The 10,459-nt window shown below is 36.4% G+C and overlaps 1 protein-coding gene across 2 annotated transcripts in view; it reads left to right on the forward strand.

Moving 5' to 3' along the window:
* Window positions 1-806, forward strand: part of ZBTB18 (zinc finger and BTB domain containing 18) — a 6,221-nt gene extending 5,415 nt beyond the window's left edge. For both annotated transcript variants that reach the window (XM_007462639.1, XM_007462640.1), the window contains exon 2: window positions 1-806. This exon is cut by the window's left edge and continues 2,883 nt beyond it. The gene's annotated coding sequence lies outside the window, so the exon portion shown is untranslated.
* The last annotated feature ends 9,653 nt before the right edge of the window (window positions 807-10,459 follow it).

Here is a 10,459-nt window from a genome sequence, read left to right on the forward strand (position 1 = left end):
CCCCCCCCCCCAAACTCATGAAAAGATTCTATGGACTGAAAAAGCCCCAGGCTGAAAGGACTGGACTGCCTTGATTGACATGGGGAAGGGGGTTAGTAGACTATGTGTATCGCGGCAGCAGAGGCTGCAGCCCAACGTGTGGTTTTAATGACCAGCACGCAGGGCAAAGCATTTTGCACAGTGTTTGTTTTCCTGTCTTGCACTTACAAATAAGGTCTATGGGAGTAGCATGGAAAACGTTTGCTGTTTTTCCTTTTTTTTTTTTTAATTGCTTTTGTTTAAAATTTGATCGCCTTAACTACTGTAAACATAGCCTATTTTTGTGCTTAAGATACTGAATGGAAAACTCCATTGTGTGTTGCTGGACTGTTTTGGAAATATTTGGTCAAATGTGTGTTAATTTGGCTGTAATGGCATTTAAAGCAAACAAACAAACAAAAAAAGCTGTGAAAATGGCCTTGGAGCATTATCTTTAGTTACTTGAAGAGTTTCTAGATTTTTTTAAATACAGTTTATGTTAAAATAATTTTTATTAATTTAGAGAAGACAATCAATGTCTGTGAGAAAACGGACTTTCTTTTGGATTTTCTTTTTGTGGTCATTGTGAGTGATTGCTTTTTCCTTTTATTAGTTTCACATTCTTCCTTTGTTCTAAAACTTAGACTGACATCTAGCTTTGACAATCATAGTATGTTTTATTTTCCTGAGGGGGGAATAACTTATAATGCTGTTTAGTTTTGTACTATTGGTGTGTTGGTGAATTTTTAAACTGTGTGCTAACTGCAATAAATTATATGAACTGAGAATTTTTGTGCGTTTTTTAAATTGTGATTGTGTACAATCTACATTCTAAATATGTATCATAGATTCCAAATATGTATCATACATGGCATCTTTCTTTTTAATACCAATTCTGTTCAGAGCTTATGAATTATTAGAATGCCTTAAATCACTCAAATGGAAGTGTGCAAACATTTTGCTTCTAGTCATTTAAGAAGATACTAAATGCACATTTAAAAAATGTGACCCATTTTCTATAGCCTAGATCAGGAATGTTAAGGTAACTCTCTAGAAATTTGTGAATCTGTGAAACCTCAAAGTGGCAGCATAGATTTTTTGTAATGTGCTGTACAACTACTAATCCATACACCATAAGTCATACTTTCATGGGTAATTTTATCCTAAGTTGATTGGCCAAATCTATTCTTCTGTGTTCTGGTTTAAGTGGAAAATTGAAGGAGACCGGATGTCTTAATTTGGAAAACTGCTTGGCTAACGACTGGAATTCTAGGCAATCGAATTAGCAGGCATTCGACTGTTCAAGAATAGCTGTATACGTCCTCTTTGTTCCTGGGAGAGCTCAAAAGTTCCCAGGTTTTAATTCCTAAGTTTTAACTAAAATGTAATTAAGTTCATGCAACCATTTAAAAAAACTTCCGTAATTTTTGTGATCATCCCAACTTCATGGTTGCCTCATTGGGCTTGTCAAGGCGAGAAACATTTGCTGGTTGACCTAAAAAATTGACAGAGCACTCACACGTGCCGGACAGTTCTATAGAGGAATTGTTACACGCCGTCATCCTAAGTGTGAGCACGGCTGGCACTGACCTGAGAGTTTTTGTAAATCCTGGAATCTATAATTGTCCATAACTTCCAGCCTTAAAGATACCTATGAAAATACAGTTTTACATGATTATTGTCAAAATTAAATACATTTATATTAGTGACCTATAGTAAGGTTAATATACTTAACTTTGTTGGAAGTGGGATATAAGGTCTGGAGCTTGAAAATATACCAGTTTTAAGTTCCCTGATGGCTTTGGATGGGAAACCCAAAAGATTGTCATAAAGCGCAATCAGTAATTTACCATTTGGGATCCTACATTTCCCTTTTTTTGTTGAAACAGGATTTCTGTTACATGAAACTCACTTGGTTTTAACTAACCAAACACTGTTTCACGTGAAAGGGTCACAGCATCTCAAGGCTTTCTGAGGATATGGAGAGTTGTAATTTAGTTCCACTGACTAGCATCTAATTTTAAATGAGGAGCATTATCTTAACTGGATCCACTTATAAAAACAGTATTTTGACATGAACTTTGGAAGAAATAACTTCTCAAAACATTCCTCGCAAAACTAGAACAATTACACAAATCGCCACATTTGATACGTGAAGGAATCAGTTGTTTATTCACTACATTTTTTAAAAAGGAAATTAATTTTTCACGTAATCATGTTGGAAACCATTCAATTTGCTCTCCCCTTTGACACCGGGCTGATACATAAGTATATTTTAAATATATGGTTTCATTTACTTTTGAAAACATCTGTTTCTTTTAGATAATCAATTATACCCTAGATTAATGTGGGCCCGGCATTGTGTGCAAGGTGTACCCTAGGAGATCCAAGAAGTATGCAATGTTAAGGATACTGGTTTTGGATTTCCTTTCTAGTTAATCATGCTACCAGATTAATAGGTGAATCAAGTAGAGTTTTGTTTTTTTTTGATTTTGGTTTTTTTTAAATACGCTTGTCGTGATGATCTACAAACAGGTTACTGGAAGACTAGAAAAAGGTAAACGTTTTATTAAAATTATATAAGAGCTCACATTAAAATGGTTGAAATATTTATTTTTCAGGTAAAACAAAAGTTTTGAACTGTTATCAAAGAAAACAATTGTTTTTTTAACCCAAGAAGTAATAGTACTTAAAAAATCTTGAATCTCCCAAAAGTTTTATCACTAGAACACCAAACATATAAAAACTTGACTTTAAAAATCCCATTGTACCAGATTAGAATTAAAAAAAAAAAAAAAACTCACCATCTCAAAATTTCCTGTATTGTATGACTACATTTTATTATAAAGCTTAAAACATTCTTTGGTTTCTAGTATAATGAGGGAAACTTTCACATACATCTGGATAGCAAACTCAGATAATTTTAGTTTTAATTTGTAGATATTGATCTAAATTTTTCATTATAATTGTTTCCATGTTTGAAACTTACTGATAAGGTACAGTGAATTGAGTCAATGTGAATTTTGAAATCCAGGACCGAAGAGCTCAATCCTTCTCTTTAAAGTCATTTGCCATTAAAATGCTAGAGATAATACCATTTTTTTAAAAAAGCAATAATTTTATTTTTAAAAGCAAATAACTTTTAGGAGTTTCATTTTGGCTACAGTCCAAGTTTACTACACTGATAGGATTTTTGTCTCTTATGTTAAAAATTTCCTGCCTTTGGCCTGCTGAAACATGGCAAAGTATCTTTTGTATGTGATCCTTTGGTCCAAAATGTAGAACCATTTATCTTTTGACTTTGTCAATGTAGTTACATAGAAAGAAACATTTTATGTTTCTAGCCTTCCCCACCCCTTCTTAGATTTTCTTAGTATTATAAAAGGAGAGCTAAAGCAGTCAGATCATACTGATGATGCTGGAGGTTTTTAGAAATTCATTCATTTACAGAGACATTTTAGAAATTAAACTTTTAGCATTTTGCAAACTGATCCCTTAAAAATCTTTTCTAATTAACTTCTGTAACTTCTTGTGAAAGAAACTGAACTCCAAATTTAAAACATTGTAACAAGGAAGGGTGAGGTCATAGAAATGAAAAGGTAACTTGAAAAGTTTTTAAGCCCAATTACTTTATAAGTATCTGCTTACACTAAATAATTTGTTGAATTAATTGTCCAGATAATTCAGGCTCATAGAATAGCTTTTTCCTAAAATATTCAAGCACTTGAAAGAAATCAGGTTTTTTTTTTGTGAGAGAGAAATGAACTATGTAAACTTTCCTGATTCTATTCTAACATTTACTAATTTACTGTTACTCTTGATCCCTAGGATTAAGTGAGCATGGTACTTTCCTCTGGTTGAAGGGTAGTTTGCAAAACAATTCTGTCAAAACTAAAATGTTTCTTGAAGTTTTCAGGCACTTGTCCCCCTTTTCTAATTGTCCTCAGGAATGGGTTTGCAGTTGAGCTTGCATTTTGCTATAGGAGGCAATTCTCTCTAGTTCCTTTGGCAGGAGAGGAGCAAAAACCCAATTTGGCTTTAAAATGTAGCACATTAGTCAGTAACAGTTTCAGTGAGGATATTTAGAGTGGCTTTGAGAGGCCGTGTGACACAGAGAGTCCATTCACCGAAATGACTTATTTACAGTTTATTATAATCTCTGTAGTTAATCATTAAATCAAGTAGCTTTTAGTCAATGTCCATATGCAGGCTTAATATGACTATATAGGAATTTTTAAAAGTCATATTGGCCTAAATACTCAAGTTTGTAAAAAGTACATTTGTAGTTAATATGAAGTGGTACATGGAAAAATGTATTTGAATATTTGTAAACATTTATAGGCTAGATTAACTCTATTGTTTAAATACATAATGCATGTAAGTACGATGATACTGAGGTTGAAAGACTAGCATAGCCTTATTTACGCGTGTTGTGCCCAATCAGAGCTAACTTTTCATATGGGACAGAGCTTAGAAGAATTAACCACGTATAAGTTTAAAATATAGATTACTCAAAACGATGTATAAATAAGGACAGAGTCACCTCTTTTTAAAAAAAATCATACTTAGTACAGCGTGCACTTCAACTTTGAGGGGATTACTAAACACCCTGACACTTATTTGTGTACGTCTATTGCTCTGAAATGATCTGTGATCAAAGTAGGAGCATTTAAGCTTTTAATCTCAACCTTTTAAATTTGTTCTTAAAAACAGACTAAAAATTATATGTATATATGTTTCCTGTAGACCACTTTTTGGAACTGTGTCATGTAAATGAGCTGTTTGGTAACATTGAAGTGCCTATTGCATGTTTACTAGACACACCACAACGCTTCCTAGGATGTCTATTTGGGTAAGTTCTAGTAAAGCACAATGATACAATAATAGATAATTAAAACATTTAAGAAAAGCATTTATTGCTTGTGAGCCATAGCCACAGAAGTTTGTGGCATCTATTAAAAAAAATCCATTTCTTCTCATTTATAACTATTTCTCTGTGTACTTAAAATCCTCATCAAATAGAAAAAATCTGAGCGTAGAACCATATTCCAAGAAAATCTAATTTATAAGGTTATTTCTATAACTAACTGCTTTTGAGAAAGAGGGTCTCTTCCATGACAGCAGGGAGAAATGGTATAGGTTTGTATTCAAAGCATAGACATTATACACATGCCCTTATTGTAAAATTTAGTATCTCTTCAGAAACCTGACGATTTTGCAACCAAATAAATGAAAAAGAAACTGAAGGCTGGCAGATGGGATATGCTCTAGGTTTTTATTTTTGTTGAGACTCAAACTAAAATTCCTACTTTATAGTCTGTTCTCTGTTTTTCTCAGTGTCCTTTTATCAATTATAAGAGGGTAAATTTTATGCATTGAGTGATTTTTGATACCATTGCACAATGGAATTTTTCAACCAAGTTGTTTTTGGGTGTGAATTTCTACCATTTTGAAAAATTGAAATAAATTTGCATGAAAACTACATTTGAGCTTGGCCCTGTTTACCAGTCTGCACCAGCAAACCACATACATATATCCAGTGAGTGAGTCCGAAGCCTGCGGACCAAGGAGCTGAGGCATTTCCAGGTGCTCCTTTTAATAAACCACGTTGAACTCAATGAAATCCTTAGGTTAAGAGGAAAAAAATGAAAGGATATGTTGAGGCACAATGACGTTTTGTTTTTCACACTACGTGTGAAGTCTAGAAAACGTGGTAATTTCTCACATTCTATTTATATGTTATTTTACTTGAGGGAAGCCTCAGAGCAGTAGTAGAATCTCTTATGTGCAAAAGGGGGAGGGAGGGCGGGTTTGTCATCGTTTATTCAATTTGCTTTGTAAAGGTGCTTATCTTGCAGTAAAAAATAATACTTTCGTCAAAATACAGGCGGTTTGAAGGCTTGACCAGCATGGAAGAATTTTAAATGATTGAAGTGTTTCTGTTTAAAAGTCAGTCAAACTATGCCCTCGAACTATGAGGCAATCAATCCCCGTATTGTTATCCTTATTTAATAATACATATATAATTTTTTTCTCTCTCCAAAAATAACATAATTCTTTAGCCTTATAAACAAAAACAATTCCCAGCTTACATCTGTATCCCGAATTTTAAAATTTGCATTCTGGACTGGTTGCTTTTGAAATAATGAGTTAATTTTGTTATTCAAATTGCAAAAATCTAATGGCCAGAATGGCCCAATTATTCCCCATTATTTGAAGACCTATATTGTGTGTCTGATATTCTCCTCTTACAAATTGCTGTATCACATGCTCTTCCTAGAAACCACAAAAACTTAGAGCTGGAAGGGGCAAAAGTGACTTCCAGTTTATTCATCCTAAAAGTGGAAGAGCAGGTACAGGGCGAGGCATAAGGGAAGGGAAGAGGTCCAAAGCATTCTGCAAACGTTTCATACATTACCCAAACATTTAGGTATCTATCATTTTAGACATGAGGTTTTCTTTCTCTTTAAGAGGCACATGGAAGTTGAATTCCTTGTTCGGGGCACATCTTTGATCAAGTCTGTATCTGAAATCAACATTCTGGTTATGCCCAAATGGTAAAGTTTGCAATATGTAAATATATATTTACCATGATTGCACTTACTATTGTCTGATATACATATTTACAAGTTGAACCAAAGATTGGAATTATGCTGTTGAATATTTCTCTTCCTGACTTGGATCCTATCAACTATTAAAAGAATTATCACAGCAGCAGAACACTCTCTCCTGTGAGTGAGAAAGGCATGTTTAGGCCCATCTACCTCAGGGTCCCCAGAGCTGAGACCCTGGCTGGATTCTACTGACTTACACGCTCTCCCTCTCTGCTCCCAGCCATGAAAGGGTTGCTTAGGTTTCCAAATACGTTACTAGTTCAACCACAACGAGGCACTGCTACTTGCAGGCTAGTAACTGCAGGGCTGACAGAGCTGTTGCTGGACGTGCTAAAGGGCGAGAAGAAACACGGATGCATGGCAGAGGGTGGCAGCCAAGACAGGAACCTCAAAACCTGTTTGCTGCTAAAAGGGGAAAATTGAACAACTTTCCACGTAATCTGAAAACTGGCCTTGGTTACTTGGAATGTTTCTAACCCTCTTCTCTCAGTATCATCTGCTTGAGAGAAAGGACGTTCAAGAGAAAGTTAGGGAAGGTCTACCAACTCGCCACTGGAGGAACCCCGCCCTGACACCTTCATTTCTCCTCTTGTAAGAAAGACCAGAAAAATAACGTCCTTCTCATCTTCTTTCTTAGAATAGTGTGAAAATGAATTTGCAAAAGCATTAAGCTCTCAGCAGAAAAGTGCTATGTACATTTGCAGTGACCTCACTATTATAATGATTATTATTTTCACACCAAGATGAAGTTTCTCCTTATCGTAAAGACTTTTTACCAACGTGGGTTTTTTTTAATGTGAATTTTTATGATTTAAATTCATCAAGCACTAACAGATTCAACCTCATCTCAGTTTTAAGCAGGCCCTGAGGAAAGCAATTTCTACATGAAATGTGAAAGTCCAAGTACCATAGGAATGAAAAAGATCCTACAGTCTCAGGTAGGTCTGTACGTCTGTACATGTTTAGGTACGTACAAACCTTATAGAACTTACATCATACTTTTGGTTCTTTTTGACGAATCTCCCAAAGCCCTTTCAGCTCTCTATCTGATTAGTCCAAAAACCTAAGCTGGACACATATTTTTTGTCTTAAGGCTGGAGAGACCAAGACCGAAAGCTTCAGCCTATGTTTAATCTTGCATCATAATATAAAAAACAGTATGATTAATATATATAATGATAACAAACAAGCACAGCTCCCCAGAGAAGCACACATATTAAAATGATTTATCAGAGATTTAAATGAGTTACTCCATTCTCACCAGGAGAAGGTGGCCCATGCCAGATCAGAGCTCAGAGCATCTCAATCTCAGGCCTCACATCACCGATGTGCTATTTTATGTGTTAGAGCCATGTTATGGTACACTGCAAATCTATGGGCAAATTGCATCATAGCAAATACATCCATTTGGAGGAAGAGGCACCTGGTGAAAGTCCACGACTCGATGGAATGCAACGCTCTCTTCCTTATAAGGAAACTTTGAGTAAATATTGCCCCGATCAAGCTTACGATCCAACTTTTCCTCGTAACAGGCTTCAAAATCCCCATTCAGTGAGTCCACTATGCTCTTTGATGCAATGCCACTTCACAAAAGCATTCGTGCCACAGTCATCTGGTTTTCTTTTCCTTCTTGCTCTCCTTGATATAATGACACAAATCTCCCTTTTTATTTTATAATTTTCATGGATTTTTTACAAGGCAATGAATGACTTCAACAGTATGTGTTTGGTAAAATAGTCCTTTTGGTTGCTATATTTAAGAGTTTCGTTTTTAAAAAGTTAAAAAACAACAACAAGAAGCAAAAACAAACACCCCCCCCCACCTCCCTTTGCTTGGTGCCATAGACAAGAGTCCAAAGGACATTAGCTGCTCCATTGCACACATTGGAAGGGAGAGTTTGCTGTGAGCTCAGTCCTTCTAATAGACTGGCAATTTTGTAAAAGGTTTAGAGGGTTTTGTTTAACCATTTCTGCATGTGTTTTTAATGAGCTCGTGACGGTTGATAACGAAGGCCAGGTTGTGTGTGTGTTTTGCAGCATTTTCTGACCTGATCCCTCCCTGCTGACCAGAGGAATGGGCACCTGTGCTCCTCTCCTGGCTCACCTATGGGAGTCAAGGTGGTGGGCCCATCTCCGGCCTGTCTTCATGCCAGGGATGAATCATGCGGTAGGCAGAGCGGAAGGAGTCTCTTTGTTGACAGCTTTCCATCTGGACTTTGGATACGGCTGATTGTTCACGTAGCGCGTGCGTTAGCTGGAAGGGGCTATGAGAGTCAGCTCGTCCATAAGGGATCGGGAGTGTGTAAAACATCAGCAAACCGCGGCCCAGGATTTCACTTGCAAAGCTCAGAGGATCATGTCCATCCCTGAATTTCAGGTCCCTGGTTTGTGAATGTGGATGACTGCAGCCTGGACAAGCCAGCATTTCATAGTCAATAGGGTCGTTTATAGCCTCATTCAGATAGATAATCCGACTGGAGTACACCTGAATAAATACATCAAGCTCAGGTGGCTAAAAGTAACCCCCTCTGAGTTTAATAATTAAAATAGAGCTATTCAGATGAACTTCAGTTTGTCATGTATAAATGTAAGAAGCTCCGTAAAGGATGGTGTTTTGTGATTCATATAGGAATATGATGGATGTATGATACGTTTTCCACAGCTATTTAAGAAAAAAAGATTATCTTAGTCATGGGGTAAAGTTATGTGATGCATTGCACCATCCAGGCTGTGTCTGGACCAGTACAGATTTTTTTTTTTTTTTTTTTTTTGTGAAAGATTACTTCTTGGCAAACTAGATATGCAAACGCCAGAATACAGTAAAACCACATTTAATTGGACCTACTTGCCAACTTCTTGAACACAGCTTGGATTATTCCACTGGAGGCTGCTTCTGTTAAAAGCTGGGGGAGGAGGAAGTGGCATATTGACAAGGCTTCAGATCACTTTTTTTCACTCGGAGTACAATTATGCAATGAGCCAAGTTTGGAAGTATTTTACTATGTTTAATAATTATTATTAAAGATATTGTAAAACATATGCATTTGTTAAGCGGAATGTAATGGGAGTAAAATCATGTCATAAATTTTACTTTGGATTTATTTTCCTATTTTGTTTTTTATTTGACTGCCTTCCAAATTGATTCTAGCCAAAACTATGCACTCTAATACATATCGTACTTGATATTAAAGTGAGAATATGAGTAATTTATAGAACCCGAGTGAGAACAGTTTTCTCCTCTTAGCCAGCCTATGTGGAATTGCCACCTCTGTTCAGGTAGCAGCTGACACACAAACCATACACAGAGAGGGGAATAATAGGGATTGAGAAATCCTGCACATTCTTCTCCACATAGAAGCTCCAAACCCCACATGTCCTGGGCATATCTATTGTTCAGTAGGATGCCAGGGCCAAGGAGAAGGGTAACTATTTCTCTCTCTCTCTGTGTGTGTGTGTGTGTGTGTGTGTGTGTGTGTGTGTGTGTGTGTGTCTAGAAGAATCAGACTCATCTCTGGACATGTGAGTGGGGATTCACTGACGATTCCTAATTCTACTCAGGTGAGTTTGGGCTTCAGGTGATGCTAAATTACACCGTCATCCCTAACTTAGAAAGCTGAGAAGGCATGGCATCAGTTTCACGTCTTGAGCTTAAACAAATTTATATTGTCTTTACAGTCTCTTTTTCGAGGAAAAAAAGTGCCCCTGGAATTGCATTTCTTAATCTGAACAAAAGAGTCATCTCCAATGATTGGCAAGACACTCTGCCTTTGCACTGAACTCCACCTGTTCTGTGAAAACCCTACGGTTTTCTCACGACCCCACTCAAGC

Source organism: Lipotes vexillifer, unplaced genomic scaffold, assembly GCF_000442215.2.
Source record: "Lipotes vexillifer unplaced genomic scaffold, Lipotes_vexillifer_v1.1 scaffold104, whole genome shotgun sequence".
Classification (NCBI taxonomy): Eukaryota; Metazoa; Chordata; class Mammalia; order Artiodactyla; family Lipotidae; genus Lipotes; species Lipotes vexillifer.